At 45.4% G+C, this 21,005-nt stretch overlaps 1 protein-coding gene across 1 annotated transcript in view; it reads left to right on the plus strand.

Annotated features, from left to right (window-relative positions):
• Positions 1-289: 289 nt before the first annotated feature.
• The window catches only part of PLD1 (phospholipase D1), a 242,839-nt gene continuing 222,123 nt past the window's right edge, over positions 290-21,005 (plus strand). Inside the window, exon 1 of the mRNA XM_058661105.1 lies at positions 290-385. The gene's annotated coding sequence lies outside the window, so the exon portion shown is untranslated. The remainder of the gene's footprint in view (positions 386-21,005) is intronic.

Raw genomic sequence — 21,005 nt, forward strand, 5'->3', positions numbered from 1 at the left:
GTCTACTTCTTAGCTATGCCACCCCGGGCAGAAGTCTGGCCCTCGGAGACTCAAGAGTGCCGGGAGCCCCAAAAGCCTGGGGAGCCTTCTCCGGGCTTGCAGCAAATTAAGCCACGAAACGAGGCAGAGAAGCGAGGCGGGAGAGGCGCAGCGGCGGAGTGCGCCCCCCAGCTCGCGAGCCAGCCAGCTCCGGCTCCCGGCGCCCGGCACCGCTTCGCTCCACCCCCGCGCAGCCCCGGGCGAATCCGCGCCGCGGTTCCGGGCGCCGGCGTCGCGCCGAGGGCTCTCGGGCCCGCCCTCTCCGCTCCCGAACCTGCAGCTGTGCCAGCTGCGCCCGAGAGCCGGCCGTCAGCGCGCAGCTGCCCGGGGTCCCCTCGCCCTGCAGGTAGGCGCGCGAACAGACTCCGCAGGGCTCCGGCCCGGGCCCGCTGGTCCCTTCCCGCCTTCCTTCCTTTCTTGCGTCGGCCGGGGCAGCCGGCCACTCCCCGCCCAACTTGGACGGGACCTCAGCGCTGTGTGGGCAGCGGACTCCCTGGCGGCTCCCCGCCCTCCCGCGGACGTGTGCTGAGGAGGCGCTGACAACCCTGAGCGCACACGCTTGCCGGAGCTGGCAGCTGTCTGCGCGAGGAGGTTGGGTGGGGGACGTGTCCAGCAGAGTGTACCCCGACTCCCGCCGAGGTGGGCGTCCCTCAGGTCAGCTGGCGCGCTTTGGGTTAACAGGCCTGCAACAACACAGGGATGGGGGCGTGCTGGGACCAGTAATCCTGGACCACCAGGAAGTGCGGCGTCCTGAACCCGGCAGGTGCTGTAAGGGACGCTGAGCTCGGGCAAGGTGCGAGGTGAGGGTTGTAGTAATAAGCTTTGCAGAAGTTGTTCTTACTATGAGATTTGAGGGACCGGTGCCTGAGATCCAGGTGTGTGGTCCTCCCAGCCTGCCCTAGGATTCAGTGACTGCAGGAACTTCGTGAGGCGCTCCTGCGCTCCTGTGTTTGGGGTGTGTTTGTTCCTCCTAATCTCGACGCGTTGCTTTCTTTACTTCCTCCACGAAGCACCAAATTGCAAGGCGATTTTTAAAGGCTCTAAAGAGATTGGAGTTTAGTCAGCCCCATGGGTCTTGTCGACAGAAATGGGGAGTTTCCTCGCTGCTCCATGCAGGCAGGCAGCCAATTTTAGTTTAGATAACCCCCGTGGTGAGCCTCCCAGGGGCCTCTGGGAGACAGGAACGCAGAGCACCGAGAGGTATACTAAATGGATTAGGTAATGGTGGTGGGCTGAAAAACGTCAAGAATGAGAGGAATCTACAGTTTCAGCTGTTAACAGTCACCGCATTGATACCCTGTCCCTTGGAATAAGGGGCTCTTTCAGTGTGAACTTAGGGAGCGTGTGTTCAAGTGTGCAGGCAAGTGCTTGTGAGTCAGGCCTTTCAGCTTGTGTTTGTATGCAGCCTGCAAGTGTGGTTTAGGGATCTTTAATTCTGTACGTTCCCAGCCTGTTTCAGTTCACAGTCCAGATAGAAAGACTTCGAGGAAAACGTGTCTGTTCTGAGATATTTATGCGCTGTGCTGCAACAAGCCCGTTTGGGTGTGTTGATCCACTTGTAGCTAAGCGGTGGGGAATCTTGCTTCTTGCAAGTTTCTGATAACTTAGCATGTATTCGTTGTAGCTCTAAAGTTTATTTACCTTTAACTCATCCAGTTTTTAAAAAAGCATTTTTGGGTTACTTTTATTGTAAAATACACCCCCCCCCCATTTTTTCATGCTAGGCGTTTTTAAGTGCTTGTTTAGTGTTCACGATTTCCTACCTACAAGACTATTATTTATTAATAACATTGGAGCAATTGTTTTACAGCTTGAGTTTCCTTATGAGGCAAAATTTGAGGTTTTATAGTTTTAGAGAAAAATAGCACTTTTCTAATGATGGGTGAAGCGAAGGTCCAATTAGAATTGCATGGAAGAATATTGTGAGGATTAGTTGTTAGCAGGAAGGAGCTTCTGGCAGTTTCCTCCCTTGCATGTCGAACAGACTGTGGACGGTTTTTGGGTCTCCTTTACCAGTGCAGTAGGGCTTGGCAACAGTAGACTTGTGCCTGGGTTGTGGAGGCTTGGTGTAACCAGGAGTGAGTGTGCTGCAGCGACCTGCTAGGTATAAGTTTCCTGTCCTGCGTGGCCTAGTGGCTAAAGTCCTCGCCTTGAATGCACCGGGATCCCATATGGGCGCCAGTTCTAATCCTGGCAGCTCCACTTCCCATCCAGTTCCCTGCTTGTGGCCTGGGAAAGCAGCCAAGGACGGCCCAATGCTTTGGGATCCTGCACCCATATGGGAGACCTGGAGGAAGCTGCAGGCTCCTGGCTTCGGATAAATGCAGTACTGACCCTTGCGCTCACTTGGGGAGTGAATCATCGGACAGAAGATCTTCCTGTCTATCTCTCCTTCTCTCTGTATATCTGACTTTGTAATAAAAATAAAAATAAATCTTTAAGAAAAAAAAAAGTAAGTTTCTTGTCCATCGCAGGTGTGTGTCAAGGTGGATGTTGGAGAATCCTGCATGGAGGATCGGGCTGTTGAGCTGAGTCATTGCAAAGCCTGTTGTTATGTTTGCAATCGTGTAAGTCTTAGCACTCCCAAGTCAAGTGTATTTGCTAGGGTGTGGTCCAAAGCTGTTGCAGGGTTAGACTGAGAAACCTGTAATCCTAGTTGCCCATAAGCCTGGGACATTTCTGATGAGTAAGGGATTCACACAAATGCGGGAACACATTCCAGTGTGCTTGGCTTCCCGAAATTCTCAGTGTTGTGTTCAGTCTGGAGCCCAGATGTCCCTGGTGCAGGGTGATTAAACAGCTCTACCAGACTTTCATCTTGTCATGATCTCTCTTTCTTTTTTCTGTTGTAAAACTCCTTATTTTTAAGTTTATTAAAACAGCCCTGTCAGAATAAAATCAGATGCTTGTTAAAAACCACACAGTGCATGCATTGTATCAGGCACTAGTCTAAGTATTTTACAAAGGTGCGTGTTTAATCCTGGAAACAGCTCTGCTCAGCAGGACATCTTGTTATGTCCATGCTGTAGGTGAGGCAGTTTAATGCCCAGGGCATAGCAGAGCTGGGGTCCCAAGCCCTGGCAGCACCAAGAGTTTTGGCATTGGATTTTACCAAATAAACACAATCTGTGCCTATACCTGTCTCCCAAATGACCTCCCCCACACCATTTTTGTGGTTGGTTGATCCTTGTTTAGGAGCAAGTAACTTGACCGAATGGCAGCCATAGTGTAATTCTGTTTTTGCAAAGAGGAACATGTTCATGCGCAGGAAGGGGCTGTCATTTCCAGCCCCAGGAGCGGGTCCTGAAGACCCTTCTGTTGCACCACACCTTCACTCTTGACTGTGAGGAGGTTGGTTCGGACAGGAATCCTGGAAGATGGGTCCAAGGGAGACCAGGAGTGTCTTTGGGAGGGAACAGGTGGTGTTTAGTCATTGTTTTGGCTGTATTGGAGCTCACTTGCTCAGGAAGGCTCAGGCTGTGTGTGAGGTGTGGAGGACAGAAGCTCCTGGCACTGTGGGCTGCAGGAGAGCTTGCTGCTTAGGCTGCAGATCCCAATTCCTTATCCAGCTGGAATATGCCCGTGTTGGGCTTTCTTCTAGGCAAGGGAAACATTTTATTCAATATTCATTTATTTGAGCTCTTGGGGTCCGGAGCTGGAAAACTTTGCAAAGTTTCAGATGCACAAGAGAAAACTGGCAGAAAGTAACACAAATAAATAAAGATAAATAATAAAATAATTTTATTTGGTTGGTTCTGGAGAAAGATTCTTTTTTTGTTTGTTTGTTTTAAGATTTATTTTATTTTTATTGGAAAGTGAGATAAACAGAGAGGAGGAGAGACAGAGAGGAAGATCTTCCATTCGTTGATTCACTGCACTAGCTGGAGCTGAACTGATTCTAAGCTAGGAGCCAGGTGCTGCTAGGCTATCGTACGGGGCCCAGGAGAGAGATTTCTAAGGGCAAATACTTTCAAGCCTTATGTTAAGAAGAGGAAAGTAAGTGTTCGGCATTTGGCAGTGATGGTTTTCGGTGTGGGTGTTGGCAGTATGTTTGAATGAGGGGCAACAGAAACGAAACACTGGGATGCAGAAAGCAGTGGGGATAGGGAGCTAGTGGCAGAGTCGCAGAGGAGATGATGTGAGCTAGCCACTTTGCCGGGTCTGGATGAGACGCCTCAGGCTCCATCTGTCATCTCTGGACAAGCTCTTTGAAACATCAAATCTGTTGCAAATCTTTCCTTTAAGTGGAGACGGTCTTACAGCGATTGAAGTATTGCGAAGACAATGACAATTCAATGAGGTGCCAAGCAGCTCTTTTCCCCCTTGTTTTATCCTGCTTTTGTTGTTTTAAGTAAAATACCGGAGAGAGTTTCTTTAGAAAAGTTTTATTGCACATCACAGATAGAGGTCAAAAGATCAGGTGGTCCTACAGCCCTGTGTCTGGTGGACGCCAACCATGGTGGCTGAATTGGCAGTCATCTGACCAGGAGCTTGAAAGCGTGAAACATCAGGCTCAACCTGAACTGAAACACTCAAACCTCTCCTGAGGACCACCATCCCAGGGCACACCCCCTAACGACGCAAGACCTCCCCCTGGTCCCATTTGTTAGGCACCTTCATTAGAGCAAGTCTTCATCTGTAACCCATCAGCTAGTAGCACGAAGACTTTAGTGTAAGTGGCTGCAAGAGCTTTGGGAAGATAAAATCCACTCAATCCATTACATCTTTGCCTAAGATCTTCATAAAAATCTAATTTATTTTGGGTTATACTACTTTTTTATGATTTCATTTTGAAGTTGTCATGTGATAATTATCTATGTTTTTGGGCTATTGTGTGGTATTTCAGTTCATGTATGCAGTGTATACTGATCAAATCAGGGTCCTCAGTGGTGTGTTGTGTGTTTGAAAGGCAGAGTTACAGAAAGTGAAGGAGGGAGGGTGGGAAGGGAAAGAGAGAGAGAGAGAAAGAGAGAGAGAGAAAGAGTGAGAGCATGAGTGTTCTGTCCACTGGTGTTGGACCAGACCAAAACCAAGAGCCAAGAGCTTCTGAGTCCCCTGCATGGGTGCCTGGGTCCAAGGACCTGGACCATCCTCCACTGCTTTCTCAGGACATTACAAGAAGCTGATTCAGAAGCGGAGCAGCTGGGACTGGAACCAGAGCTTACGTGGGGTGTCGGCTCTCCAGGCTTGTACTTAAACTGCCAGGCTACAGTGTTAGCTCCAGCAGGGTTTCTGTCTTGCTCTGAATTCTTCATGTTTAGACCTTTTGGCTCCTCTATTCTCCTTTTTTATAAATCTATCCTAGGTGCTTGTGAATTCTATGGAACAGCAGAACTTGTTCCTCCTATCCAACTGTGCTTTGTCAATTTGCACTGCCTTTATACAGATGATAGAAATCTAACTAGAGGCCTATATATAATCCTTATGGAGGAAAACTTCCCATAAGATATTGCAGATTATAAATACTTTTAAGCTAGGAACAAGGACCTTGACTCTCACCCTAGCCCTACCTAAACCCAAAGCTGCCTCTTTTTCTACAGAGCCTGGAGAGCGATGGGTCATTGAATTCAAATCATTGGTTTGGGTCTCTAGGCCCAGCTAAGTCCCACACAAGCTCCTCACTAGGAGAAGTTATGTTGTAGATTCTGTTGGGGTCCACTAGGCTAACAGCCGGTGAGCTTGGCTGCTGATCTGAGGACTCCAGCCCCACATAGTGACTTAACCCTTAGCTTCCCTACGGGCAAAGCAAGTCAAACAGTACTTGTTTTACAGGATTGTTGTGAGAATGGAAGACAATGAAACCTGTGAAATGATGGAGCCTGGAACATAGAAATGATATTAGCAGTTTGAGGTTGCCATGGTTTCTCACACCGTCCTCCTCTCCCTGGCCCAAGTCCAGTGGGAACAACATTCTTAAACGTTAAGCTAACTGGGATTTGTGCTGGGGCTAACATGGAGACAAGTTCCCATAGGAATACAGATTAGTTTTATCTGAGAGGAATTTTTTTTTAGATTTATTTTATTTTTATTGGAAAGTTAGATATGCAGAGAGGGGAGAGACAGAGAAGAAGATCTTCCATTTGATGATTCACTCCCCAATTGGCCACAATGGCTGGAGCTAAGCTGATCTGAAGCCAGGACCCAGGAACTTTCTCCAGATCTCCCATGTGGGTGCAGGGTCCCAAGGCTTTGGGCCATCCTCAACTGCTTTCCCAGCCCACAAGCAGGGAGCTGGATGGGAAGTGGAGCTGCCGGGATTAGACCCAACACCCAAATGGGATCCTGGTGCATGCAAGGCGAGGACTTTAGCCGCTAGGCCACACTGGACCCCGAGAGGGGTTCTTGATTGGGAGTGGATTCCGTGAGACTTGCTGAGTGGAAGCAGTAGGATGGTTCCAGGCAGCCGACCTGGTCACTGTGAGAAAAGATGAACTGATTGCAGTAGATCCTTGTAGGGTGGATGTGTGCTTGGATTTCAGCCAGAAAATTTGATTTTTAAAACATTGATGATCATATCATTTAATGGGAGCTGTGATTCATTAGCCTTTCCCAAGGGTGCACCTAGAGAATTGTATCTTTATGATTTAAAATTTATTTATTTGAGAGAGAGATGAGGTGGGGTGAGAAAGAGAGGAAGGGAGAAAGAAAGAGAGAGCAAGAGAAAGAAAGAAAGAGAAAGGAGCAAGGCAGGTTTATAAAAGCTCATACAATGACCAAAGGCTGTGCAGGAGCCAAACAGACACCCAGAATGCAGGCCAGATCTTCCCCAAATGGCCACAACAGCCAGAGCTGAACTGATCTGAAGGTAGGAGCCAGGAGCTTCTTCCAGGTTTCCCACATGGATGCAGGGTCCCAAGGCTTTGGCCTATCCTCTACTACATTCCCAGGCCACAAGCAGTGACCCGGAAGGAAAGTAGAGCAGCCGTGACACGAACCCACACCCAAATGGGACCCTGGTGTTTGCAAGGGAAGGATTAGCTCATTGAACCACCATGTTGACCTAGAAAACAATTTTTTTTTTTTTTAAATAGAGGCATTTACACATAGCACACTAGAAGTGGCTCATACTGGAATCAGTATGTTAGATTTTTAGGAATTTTGTGAAGCAGTTGCTGAACAGGCTGTTATTACAAATCAAAATTTCTAAATTTCATTTTGAAACTTATAATTACTGTGTTATATTGTGAACAAAGATAATATCCATACCCATTACTGAGCAATTGTTTTACTTAGAGATTTACTACTGGCTATGATCTTTAACTTACTTCCCTGTGATGTCTATGTAATAAAAGAACTGTTAGCATGTGGCGTCCAAAACTGTGTGTTTGGGTGTTGCCATGGTGAACGTCTGAGATCCACCTTGGTGGGGCTACAGACACAATGAGACCTGGCGGATGCTGCAGGGGGGGCTTCTCATGCATCCCACCCCCACTGCTTGTGAAGCATTTGTCAGCACACGGCTTTACCCATGGGGACACGGAGCTGTCCCTCTCTGCCTCCTTCATTCTGACCAACACAACACAGCCAGCTCTTTCCTCCCAACTGTGGTTTGGAGTTGGAGGATGTGGTTGGGGTGGAGAAAAACACTTAGTTCTGCAATGCTCTTATCTCTTTTCCTATTCACTTGTACCGTTAGAGATGGTACCCAGGGCTGGAGATCTCAACTGCATTCTGGCTAACCCCTCCTTCTGTCCTTTCCTGGAGCTGGGTTCTTCTGCCTCTCACGTCCTCTCCGCTCACCTCTGGGACATGGCTTGCCTGCCTTCCTTGCGCAGCACAGTAGTCCCGAGGTCTGGCTATTCAGAATCACCTGAGCACTGATCAAACACAGATTACTAGGTTTTATCACATACCCATGAAGTTGGGACTCTTGGGGGATGGGACCCAAAGTGGCATTTTGTAAATTTCTGTGGGATTTCGTGGATGTCCTGTGTGCCCACTTGGCTCCTCTTTTGGGTGCTTGCTGCCCAGCCCCAGCCTGGCCCCGGCTTGGCCATTGTGGCCATTTGGAGAGTGAAACAGCAGACAGGTCTCCTTTGCCTCTGTGTGTCTCTCCCTCTGTTTCTATAACTGACTTTCAAATGAATCCGCCACTCTTTTAAAAAGAAAGAGAATGATCTTTACCCCATTCAACCGTCCTTCCTCCCAGGGCCTGTTCGCTCTGGCTGAAGCAGCTTTCTACTAAATCCTTCCCTGGCTTTCTTTGTTTTGTCATCTGTGTCGGTGACAAACTCATCAAACCTTCTTGGTAAGGTTTGCTCACAGAAACATAGCTCTGTGGGAGGAGGGTGCATGACACATGGTTGGTGCTCACTCGCTACTTGAGAAATGACTGTGTCTCCAAATTGCATTTAGGCTGCGGTCTTCCTATCCGTGTTCTACACTCTTGTGTTGACTCAGATATTTACAGATGGAAAAAGCTGAGAAAAATCGCAGTTGTAGCGAACATATAGACATTTTTTGGTAATCATCATTGCCTAAAAAACCACTGCAAAGTAACCATTTATAGAACATTTTTGTTGTGTTGGCTGTTGTGAGTCATTTAGATGTTGAAGTATGTGGAGGATGTGCCTAAGTTATATGCTCACTGTACTGTACCATTTTTGTCTAAGAGACTTGAACATCCGTGGTGTTTGATACCAAAAAGTGTCGTGGAATCATTGCACGAAAGACACTGAAGGGTGACTTCACGCAGTCACTTATGCCTTCCTTCACTCACTCAGTGAACAAGTGTTGAGTGCTCACTATGTGGAAAGCACAGTGATCAGCCCCATGAAAGACATGGACACGATTAAGACATTTTTCTTGTCTTCAAAGATCTGAAAATTTCATAAGAATGAGGAAAGCACCGGCAAAACTGAGTGGAAAAGACTTGTCAGTAAAGGGTGCTAGAGGCCACTAAAAGGAGAGGACAGCCATGCTCTGGGGTTAGGACCTGCTTCCCAGGGGGTGCTGTGATGGTTGCACTGACCTGGTGCCCTCTGCATTCTCCAGCAACTCATCTGTTTTCCTGGGTGTTCTTTGCTGACCTCACAGATGTTGCTGTGTTCGTGCAATAGTTCTATGCTGAGATGTTATGGCAGTTTAGAGCAAATGCTGCTGTCAACCGATGACAGGTACACCCTGCAGCTTTCCACGTGCACGACATCTTTTGCTTTAAGAACCTTGACACGGATTTGTGTTAGTTGCATCTATTTGTCCTGTGGATGGATATGCTGTGGCAGAGGAATTCAACATGAAAGTAAATATAAAAGAAATGTGATCAATTTTGGACATTGAATCTCCCTTCTTTCTTGCCTCTTTTTTGAGAGGGTGGTAGAGAAGGGGGTTTCACGTGTTGCCTGTAAGACACCAGGAAGCCAGCAGAAGTGTGTGTTGGAAGGTGTTTGTCCTGCCTAGGCAGCCCAGGAGACACAGGGCGGGGCTGGTGAATGCTGGTGGGGTTCTGTAGATTCAGTCCAGGATGGTAGGTAAGGATGGTGACGAAGCCTTCACCTGCGTCTGCCACACTGTGCTTGATGCTCTCCTGTATCACCATGAACACACGGAGCTTACTGTCTAGTGCAGTGACTTGAAGGCAGGGCTGGATGGTGCAGCTGACTTCTGCGAGGGTCCTGGAAAGGACTTGTGTTTTTCTAATAGTAAATAAAGAAACAAATGCACATATCCATGGTACATATTTTATATATATGTTCTGTTTTGTCTTGATAGTGATTTCCATACTGTTCTTTTGGGTCAGTGCTATGATCCAGATATGACCTCCCCAAATTCATCTGTTAAAATCCTCTCCCTCCAGGTGATAGTGTTGTGGTAGGACTTGTTGGGAGGTCATTCCATGGAGGTGGCTGTGCCTTTCTGAATGGGGTTTGTGTCCTTGTAAAAGAGCTTGGTGAGTGTCGCTTGCTCTTCTCGCCATGGAAGGTGATGGTAGAAGGTTGGCCACCTGGAAGGTAGACATTGGAAACAGCTTCTGTTGTGCCTTTGATCATTACATCTCAGCCTCCAGAACTGTGAGAAATAAGTTTCTGGTTTTATGAGGCACCCAGTCATAGGCATGATGTGATGGCATCCTGCCCCGCTGAGGCCAGGCAGCCTGGGGTCAGCGTAGCACCCGGGGCCTGAAATGTTGAGGGCAGAACTCTGGAGCGTCTGTCCACATTCAATCCAAACACTACCCTTTAAGAATGGGTTGCTCTGTATTTGTATTGTTAAATATTATTTGTTTTAGGTTTACACAAAATTTGGAAAGATAATACACAAAGTTTCCAATAGATACAGGATTTTCACTGTGATTATTGTCTTACAGTGGTGGATGGTGGGTTTGTTGTGGTTCATGAAACAATATTGACTCCCTGTCAACTACAGGTTATAATTGATTCATGTTTCTTCAGTTTCTCTCTAATGCCCTTTTCTTCTTCCAGAATGCCATCCGGGATCTCACTTTGCCTTTAGCAGTCATGTCTCTTTGAGTTCCTAGTTGGCCATGATGGTGTGTTTTGGATGACTTTGACCTTTTTGAGGAGTACTGGCTAGGTATTTTGCAGCAAACCCTTCAGTTGGGATTGTTATGGTATTTTCCTCATGTTAGCTTGGGATTGTAGACCCGAGGAGCCGCAGAAATCAAGTACCATTCCCTTGACATTGAATGAAGGGTACCTACTGCCAGTGTGAATTTGCATGCTTGATGTTGAACTTGACCACCTGGCTGAGGTTGTGTTTCTAGGGTTCTCTATTGTAAAACTGCTTCCTCCCCTCAGGATTGTGGTATTTGGACGGAAGCCATATGTCCAGAGTGGGAACTAACAGCTCTGCCTCCTAGTGTGGTAAGAAGCTAAAGAGATTCTTAGGAATCCTTCTGTGTGGAAGATTTGTCTGCTTTGTTTCTCATTGTTAATTCAGTTATTTATTTGTAGCAGTGTGAGCTCATGGACATTTATTTTATACCATGGATGGTAATTCACTATTATTCATTTATATTTGACCTTACAATAGCTTTTATTTGAACCAATATTTCTGCTGTTTAAAAATGTTTAAAAAATATCACTTCATGTATTTTTTATTTCCAATGTTTTTCTTTCCTTTAAATGTCCTATTTACTTAATCATTTTATGTGGTAAAAAATCTAATTACCAGGGCTCCTCCTCCTCTTCAGATTTACAGAGAGAAGGAGAGATGAAAAGAAAGTTCTTCCATCCACTGGTACACTCCCTAACTGGCTACAATGGCTACGGATGAGCTGATCTGAAGCTAGAAGCCTGGAGCTTCTTTTAGGTCTTCCACATAGGGACAGGGTCCCAAGGCTTTGGCCCATCCTCTGCTGCTTTCCCAAGTCACAAGCAGGGAGGATAGGAAGAGAAGCAATCAGGACATGAACTGGTGCCCATATGGGATCCTGGTGTTTGGAGGTGGGGGATTAACCATTTGAGCCTCTGCACTGGGCCCTCTGGTTGCTCCACTTCTGTTCCAGCTCTCAGATAATACACTTGTGAAAGTAGTGGATGATGATCCAAGTGCTTGGGCCCCTGTGTCCACATGGAAGATCTGCAAGAAGCTCCTGGCTGCTGGCTGTAGACCAACCCAGCTCTGAGTGTTGTGGTCACCTGGGGCGTTAACCAGTAGAAGGAAAATCTCTGTTTATCTCCCATTTTCTCTGTGTAACTTTGGCTTTTAAATAAATCAAAGTTTTAAAAAAATCAATTTACCAAGTATGCTGTAATTTTTTTTGTTGCTGAAGTCATTACATTGTAGTAAGTATTGACATTGTTTTTTTGAGAGTAGAGACTTACAGGCATTCCTCCCTACTTGCTCCACTTCATACTCTGTACTCAGAATTTTATTGTTCAAAGATTTTTATTTATTTGAAAGGCAGAGTAAAAAGAGAGAGAGAATGAGTGAATGGAGGAATGAACAAACCAATCTTCCATCTGCTGGCTCATTCCCTAGTTTGAGCCCGGCAGCTAAGGCCGGACCAGGCAGGTGCAGGCATCTGGAGCTCTATCTAGGTCTCCTATAATGGTGGCAGCAGCTCTAGTACTTGAACCATCTTCTGCTGCTTTCCCTGCATTAGCAGGAAGCTAGATCAAAAGTGGAGTGACTAGAACTTAAACTTGATATTCTGTTATGGGAAGCAAGCATCTCTTACAGTGCCTTAACCTGCTGAGCCATAGTGCTGGCCTCACACTTTATTGCTGAGATCAATAATCACCAATAGGGAAGTGTAAAGTTATTTTTCCTCCCAAAACCACTTACTAAGTCTAATATCATTGAGAGACTTAGGAATAATTTTCATTATTTTTTATAGACTGTGAAGCTCATTATGTTTTAATTATTCTTCCTGCTAGAAGTATGTATTATTCCAGGAACCCTGAGTCAGCCATCCTAATTTTGTTTCATAAAGCAAATCTCCTTTGGGCCATTTTCCTCTCTGCTGAGAATATAATTCACTCTAATCTTGCATTTCACTTGTTTTTAAAGCAGCTAAAGGTATTATATATAGTAGTGCATGACATACTAATGACCTGGTTTAAAATGGAGGCAAAAGCCTAAAAGATATTTCACTCCCTGACTCCTTGGCTTCCCTTAATGTTACAGACTTTGTTTTATATTTCATTGGTTTTGTTCTAAAATCCAGTGCCTTTACGTATTCTGGTTTCTGTGTCCATTTACAAACCCAGAAACACTCCAGTGAGTGGTTTTAGTTGCAGGCAGTTACACTTGGAGACCAGATGACCTGGGTGAATGGGCCAGAAGGACACTGCTGCCACAGGCCTTGGCTGGTGACTTGGTTACGCATGTAGCCTTGGTATCTGCTGTGCCATTGAGGCACATCACTCCTACCCATAGGCAGCTTCACCCGGGCCTATGCTTGGTCAGCTTCCAAGAGGATCAGGTAATATGTCCAGAGCTGGGCCTTGGTACCAGCTGGCCAGGCCTGTGGAGAACCAATTGAACAGTTAACAGTGTTAATTTGGAGCATATTGGGAAGTCATTATTGCATGGTCATCAAGCACAGGTTAAGCATAAAGGATTAGCACTTCATATAACTAACTGTAATTAGAATTGTTTTAACACACCCAAGCAAAAACTTAATTCTTGTTCATTCTCATTTTCTCACGTCAAACTGTGCCCATACTGGTTCTGCCTCCCATTCCACTCAGAATTTGTTTTTCCATTTGTTGCTTTATTTACTAAGTCATGGGTCCTTAATAGTGTACTTTCTGTCCAGCCAAGGTTTGTTTGTAGCCAAGTTTCCTCAGGCTAAGTACTCAGGGAGTCTGATGTTTACCCATGGTATGTGTGTGTTCAGTGAGTAGAGATGACTTGCAATGATGGATATAATTCCATCTTTTTGTCATAGTTCACAATCCAGGCTGGTCCAGGATCAGGAGGAAGGTGTTGCTTCAGAGGAGACCTGGGGCTTGATTTGGCCACATGAGCTCCTTCACCACTGCTCACAGAGCTGATCGGGTACCAGACAGGCAGTTCTGCACCAGGACACAGAAATCTCAACCTGCTGGACATCTTCTAGAGCAACATTGTAGCTTTTTCTCCTCAGAGGAAGGACAGGCCTGGAAGAGGTTGCTTGCTGAAACAGGAGCTTGGTTTTCTCCAGAGTACAGACTCATTGCTCGATGCTGCTGACACAGGTCTCGGTGCTATAGCCTAGTGGCTCAAATCTTTGCCCTGCATGATCTGGTCCATATTCTGGCTGTTCCAGTTCATTTCCAGTCCCTGCTTGTAGTCCAGGAGAGCAGTAGAGAATGGGCCAAACCCATGGGACCCTGCACCCACGTGGGAGACCCAGAGGTAATTTCTGGCTCCTGGTTTTCGATCAGTTGATCTCTGGCCATTGTGGCTAGTTGGGAAATGAATCAGCAGATGGAAGATCTTTCCTTCTTTCCTTCTCTCTGTATATATGCCTTTCCAATGAAAACAAATAAGTCTTAAAAAAAAAATAGAATGATCTTCTAGAGAGTGTTTAAGTAATGGCACTCCCCAGTCGTGGAGTGCTAGATCTTTTTTTTTTTAATTATTTATTATTTTTACTTCATTAATTACATTGTATTATGTGACACAGTTACATAGGTACTTGGGATCCCCCCACCCCTCCCCAAACCCTCCCACCATGGTGGATTCCTCCACCTTGTTGCATAACCACAGCTCAAGTTCAGTTGAGATTCCCCCATTGCAAGCGTATACCAAACCTAGAGTCCAGCATCTTATTGTCCAGTCAAGTTCAACGGCTTCTTAGGTATACCCTCTCTGGTCTGAAGACAGAGCCAGCAGAGTATCATCCCAGTCAATTGAAAGCTCCAACATACCATCAGCAAAAATTTACATCATTATGGGATTAATTGATGTAGTAATTAAAAGTAAATGTAAATGTAATTAAAAGTAAATTAAAATGTAAATGTAATTAAAAGTAAATGCGAGTTCCCAGCCACCTTCTGTGACCACCTCACAATCACAGTTCTGGACCTCTGGACATACTATAGGGCAGTGGTTATCAAAACAGTGTGGTACTGGCACAAAGATAGAGAGGAAGATCAATGGAGCAGAATAGAAACACCAGAAGGGAACCCAAACAGGTACAGCCAAATAATCTTTGACAAAAAGACAAACGACGATCCAGGCAAATGGGAAGGTCTGTTCAATAAATGCTGTTGGGACATTGGTTAATAGCCTGCAGAAACAAAAAGATAGATCCACATCTCTCACCATACACTAAGATCAGATCTAAATGGATAACAGATCTAAACCTACATTCAGAAACCTTCAAACTTTTGGAAGAAAATGTTGGAAACACACTGGAACACTTAGGGGTAGGCCCTCACTTCCTAAAAAAGACTCCAAAAGCAGTAGAAATCAAGACCAAAATAAACAATTGGGACCTCATCAAACTAAGAAGCTTATGTACAGCTAGAGAAACAATCAACAAAGTATGGGAGAAGATCTTCGCACACGACATAGGTGATAGAGGGCTAATCTCCAGAATATACAAAGAGCTACAAAACAACCAAAATGTTAAAACAAACAAGCCACTCAAGAAATGGGCACGGGAAATGGGCAAACACTTCACAAAGGAACAAACCCAAATGGCAAATAAACATATGAAAAAATGCTCAAGTTCCCTGGCAATAAGGGAAATCCAAATTAAAACATCAATGAGGTACCACCTAATGCCAGTAAAACTGGCCCACATGAGTGCTAGATCTTAACCCACAGTGTTTGAATCAGTCTGCTCTCATCTTGCTCAGCTCCATTTTTGCCATTGCTGACTATATGTTGAGAGTATTAGCTGGATTCAGTGACCTGAGAATATTTTCCTACCTTTTGAAATAAACTTATATGGTGTTAACATTTTAAGGGTCAGTGATGCTTATATTTAGTTACCATTATACAAATGAGTCATGAAATGTGGAAAATGGGCTTGTCATTCTCACATGACAGCCGTGACAGCACTTGTAAAGGATAATGCTACTTAGGGGAGTAATATGTCTTTAAAATGAATAAATTCTATAAGATTTTTGGCAATTTCAGGATGTTATAAGTAGGCAGCTGAAAACAAGTAAGTGCGGCATTTTAAGAACTTAGTGATAGTTGTATAAGCCAGCTTTCCCCTACGTTGTTGTTTTGGGGATTCGGAATGGGCACAGCAGCAAGGTTGTATGGACTGCTGCATCACATATTGGAGTGCTTGGAGTTCTAGTGTTGGCTTTTCTTTAAATTCCAGCTTCCTGCTAATGCACACACTGGGAGACAACAGAAAGCAGTGGTTGGGTCCCTGTCACCCATGTAGGAGGCACTAATTGAGTCTGGCTTCTCCTGGGCTCAGTCCTGGCTATTGCAGATGTTTGGAGAGTGAACCAATGGTTGGGAGCTATTTCTGTCTCTTTGTCTTTCATCTTTCAAATAGGAATAAGTGAATGAAGTTAAGTTAGTGTTAAATATTATGTAACATATTTGTATATATATTTTACAGGATTTATTTATTTATTTATTTGAAAGAGTTATATAGAAAGATAAGGAAGGAAGAGAGAGAGAGAGAGAGGCATTGACTTTTCTTTCTGCTAGTTCACTCCTCAGATGGCTATGATGGCTCGCTGTGGGCCAGGCCCAAGTCAAGAGCAGGTGACTTCATCCAGATCCAAGTACTTGTGTCATCTGCTGCTACATTTCCCAGGGATTAGCAAGGAACTGGATTGGAAGCAGAGCAGTTGGGACATGGAACTGGAGCTCATATGAATGCCAGCCTCACATTGTTGCTTTACGTGCTATGCCACAGTGCCAGCCACTATAGCTGAATATGATTTGATCATGTGTAATGGAAAGAAAATAAACAGAGGCTGACCTTGTAGCACAGTGGGTTCAGCTACCTCTTATGATGCTGGTATTCCCTATCACGGGACCGATAATAACACACGTGGACTGATGGCTATTGACTGATGGTCAATAGCCAAAGTTTATTAACAGCATCAGACATAGGCATCCAGGGAGGGGGCTTGAGCCATTTACATTTCAACAGCAAGGATTTCAACAATCCCCCAATACACAACTTGTTCCTCTAGCAGGTCCTTTATCTAAACCTGTGGGACCAGGAAGTTTCCTGTCCATTTATCTCCATATCAACTGCTCCTGGACCTTTCAGAGGTGATTCAACCAGCTCTGTCTCCCTCAATTGCAAAGATTCTGAATGTCCTTCTACACAATTTCGTGCAGATGCACCTGGGAAAGCGGTGGAAGATGGCCCGAGTGTTTGGGCCCCTGCTACCCACATGGGAGATCCAGATGGAGTTTCAGCCTTCTGGGTTTGTCCTGGTGTGTAGCCATGGCCATTTTAGGAATTTTGGTCATGTTGAACATGAACCAAGTGTTGGGAAGATCTATATCTCCCCATATCCCTCTGTCATTCTGATTTTTAAGTGAATAAAAAAGATAAGAATTTTTAAAAGAAGCCTGTAAATGACACAGGATGATGATGTATTTATTTATTTAATTTGCTTTAACTTTCTAGGGCTGACATTGTGGTGCATTGGTTAACCACATGCCTGCAACGCTAGCATCCCATATGGATGCTGATTTGAATTCTGGCTGCTCCACTTCTGATTCTGTTCACTGCTAATGCTCCTGGGAAAGCACTGGAAATAGTTCAAGTGCTTGGGCCCCTGCTACCCATGTGGGAGACCCAAATGGACTTCCAGGCTCCTGGTTTTGGTTTTGCCCAATCCTGACTATTGCAGACATTGGGGCAATCAACCAGCAGAGGGAAGATCTCTTCCTCTCCCCAGTCCTTCTGTCTTCACTCCCTGCCTCTATCCCACCTTGTTCTCTCTCATTCCCTGTCTATCTTTTCCTCTCTAGTTCCCTGTCTTCTATCTTCTCTTCCATCGTTCCCTGTCTTCTGTCTTCTCCCCTGACTTCGTAACTCTGACATTTAAATAAATAAATCTTTAAAAAGAGGCTTTCTGGATTTGCTCCCAAAGCCCTGCTGAGAAGCGTGAAGGCCGTAAATTTAGTGGCCGACTGCTGCAGGGTTTCTCCTGCAGACTAAAAGGGCTTCCCTAAGTAAGTCTTGTTAGCTGACTTAGCCAATTCATGCTTTTGAGGTCACAGTCTGCGAATGACTGGATTTATTATCAGTACAAACTGACATTCTAAATCGCTGAAATGCATTTGCTACACAAGTGTTTAGGTATACATTCAGATGATGGAGAATTACTATTAGAAACAGGGACCAATCTGAAGGAACCCTGCTGTGATAGGCAGGACCATCGGAGTGCCAATTTAGCAGTTAACTTACTATGCCCCTGGGACGTTTTCTCCCTGATGTTTCATTCTCATCTTTGTCAATTCCTGCCTCTGGAATGGTAGATGACTTACCCTTGTTTCTGGCTGCTCCGTACTGGGATTTACAGTCTGGATCTAGCATGCTGATTTCACACGCCACTGCCGCTGCCACCCCAAATTCCCTGGATCCATGTTAACATAGAGTGCTGGCTCTCCCAGAAGACTTTATCCCATAGGTCTGGGTTGGCCAGAGAATTTACATCTTGAGCAAGTTTCCAAATGATGTTGATGATGTTGGCTTGGGGTCTGGGATGTGAGAACACATGTGATCGTTTAGCTGATGCATAGTAATCCTGCTTCAAAGATCAAAGGCTGTGAACTAAGCAACTTGTAGTGGGGAGCTGGGATGAAGGAGTGAAGGACGAATGACCTGAAGATCTGAGAACTCTTCAAGGAAGAGAGGAGGAAGCAGGATTACAAAGGGTGGTGGAAGCCCTGAGGGTGGATCCTTTGGGGGCAATAACAGTCTGCTGTTGGGAGCTAGGGTAGAATGTCTATGAGGGAGCAATGGAGTGTGGCCCAGGTGGCTGAAGGGTTGTGGAGGAAGAAAGAAACAAGAAGGAACTGAGAGATAGCTGGAAAGTCAAAGTGACCTATTCTTGGGTTTGGTAGTTGCTGGGGCAAAGGAAGAGCAGGAGCAGAGCTGGGCTTAGGCCTGGGAATCTCTTGACAGTACTGGACCACGGTGGAGAGAGAGAGGGACCAATGGAGGGCTGGTGAGCAGCCCAGTCTAAATGCTGAAGAGCATGGGGGGTCATGCGAGGCATCTGCAGCTGAAGTCACAGGTAGGAGTGCATTGGTTCCTGGGGAGGAGAAGGGGGAAGGTGAAAAAAGACCAAGGTCAAAGTCTGAGTGGCTGCAAAAGTGATGGTGGTGGCTGGGCTCTACAGGGGAGGCAGCTGGGAGAAAGCAGCAACACCCTCCCCACCGGGGGCCTTGGTCTCTGTAGGAGGGGACTGGAGCTGATGCTCTTCATGGTCTTTTTGTATGATAGTTACCAGTGGTTAGAAGGTTGCTAGTGTCTGAAATAGTATCGAATATAACCACACACAAAGGAAACTTAAGCATAAGGGGAACTTGTGTGGTTTTTGAATGGCTGATCCCTGCTAATAATTACCTTGAAAATACTTAAAAGCTGAAAATAGCTTTCTTTTCAGGTGTTTCCTCTTTTTTAGTTTACTTTTAGTATGTTAACTTGCTCTTCTTCCCATTGTACATATTGTGTCAATTTCCTAGGTGTATGTTCTGTGCATTTAACGTAATGTCTGTATAGTAACTATTTTAAACATCTCTGATGATGGGTTCTCTCATTCTTATCATGCTACATGTTGTGATATTTGTCTACACCATATGTTATTCAGTTTTGTCTTGCTCACTACACTCATCATAAATAATTACAAGATGTGGTCAGCAAAGGTTTGAGGAGTTGGATTAAATTGCTGAGTAAAAGTAAGTCACTATCTGTTCTTTAGGGAAAGACAAAATGCCTTTGTCAAAAATAGCAATAATGGGAAGTGGAACTCCATGTATCTTGGAATAGAAAGAGGAAACACTTTTTAAAAAAGATTTATTTTTAAATTTTTATTGGAAAGTCAGATATACAGAGAGGAGGAGAGACAGAGAGGAAGATCTTCCATCTGTTGATTTACTCCCCAAGCTGTTGCGGGGTGTGAGAGAGGTCACACCAGACATGTCTAAGGTTTACTAAGGAGTCTTTATTAACCAAGCTTGGTGATAATAGAGCACAATAGCAAATCACAAGTCCATATGGCAGTCCAACCAACCATAATCCAACCAAACATAATCCAAAGAGGAACAAATGATCATTTGCCTTAAGTCCATCCATTAAGCTGAAGACCTATGTCCCAGCTTCCCCAACAATGTAAGTTATCCTAAGAGACATTCAACGAATAACCTGGACACACTTACAAAGCTGCAGACATTCACCTGTCCCTGGCTTCTCTGCCCACTTTCCACTACTGCTAGGCCTCACCTCTTCTGAACTCCAGATAGTACAGAAACAACATTACTATATCCATTATCCAATCTAAGCAGTACACAGGGACCATGCTTAGGGGATTACCTGTCCTGGGTCAGCCAAGAGTCAAGGTGCCAGAGTTAACGGAAGCACCTGATCAGAAAGAGAGTCCCTGCTTCACGGGCCTTTTAAAGGGGCTTGTGAGGGGAGTGGTCACACAACAATGCAATACCATCCCCTCTCAGTTGATAAATGAGTCACAGGTGGGCAGGAGGGAATACCTAAGTGTTGTGGGCTAAGGAGCTGATTAGTGCTGGTTGGGATGGGCAGGAACAGGAACTGGGCTTGTAGCTAAAAACACCTAGACTAATTGGACGTGGGGAGAGTGGTTGAGGATGGAATTATCATTCCATTGCTGTTAGGACCTACCTTCAGCACAGAGGGTAGGGGAGGCAAGAAAATTTCATTTGCCCACTGTTGATGGGTGCTGGCTTTCACTGGCTACACTCCATGACAAAGCGGCAGCAACACCTGGAGCTGAGCCAATCCTAAGCCAAGAATCAGGAGCCTCCTCTGGATCGCTCTCACGGGTGCAGGGTCCCGAGGCTTTGGGCCATCCTCAACTGCTTTCCCAGGCCACAAGCAGGGAGCTGGAAGGGAAGCGGGGCTGCTGGAATTAGAACTGGCACCCTATGGGATCCTGGTGCTTGCAAGGCAAGGACTTTAGTTGCTAGGCTCTCGTACCGGGCCAGAGGAAACGCTTTTCATTCAGTGCATATAGCACTGGAGTTGTCATTTGCTCTAAGACCCAGAGCCAGAAGATAGAAGAGTATTTAACTCTGCCCTGCTTTGGCCTCTGGCCAGCTTTGTAAGGCTGAGCTTGCTGTAAGTTGTTCTAACTCTGTGAACAGTCTTTTGAGAAGAACAGCATGGGCAAAGCATCCGGAGGTGGATGAGAATCCCTTTGTTGATGTGACTAGTCATAGCATGTGCAGAAGCAGGAGCTGGGGTTGTCTTTGTTTCAGAGGCCTGTCTCTGCAAAGTTTTTTTTTTTTTTTTAAGATTTATTTTATTTTTATTACAAAGTCAGATATACTGAGAGGAGGAGAGAGAGAGAGGAAATGGAGCCGCTGGGACGTTA

The sequence above is a fragment of the Ochotona princeps genome, chromosome 3 (genome assembly GCF_030435755.1).
Source record: "Ochotona princeps isolate mOchPri1 chromosome 3, mOchPri1.hap1, whole genome shotgun sequence".
Taxonomy (NCBI): Eukaryota; Metazoa; Chordata; class Mammalia; order Lagomorpha; family Ochotonidae; genus Ochotona; species Ochotona princeps.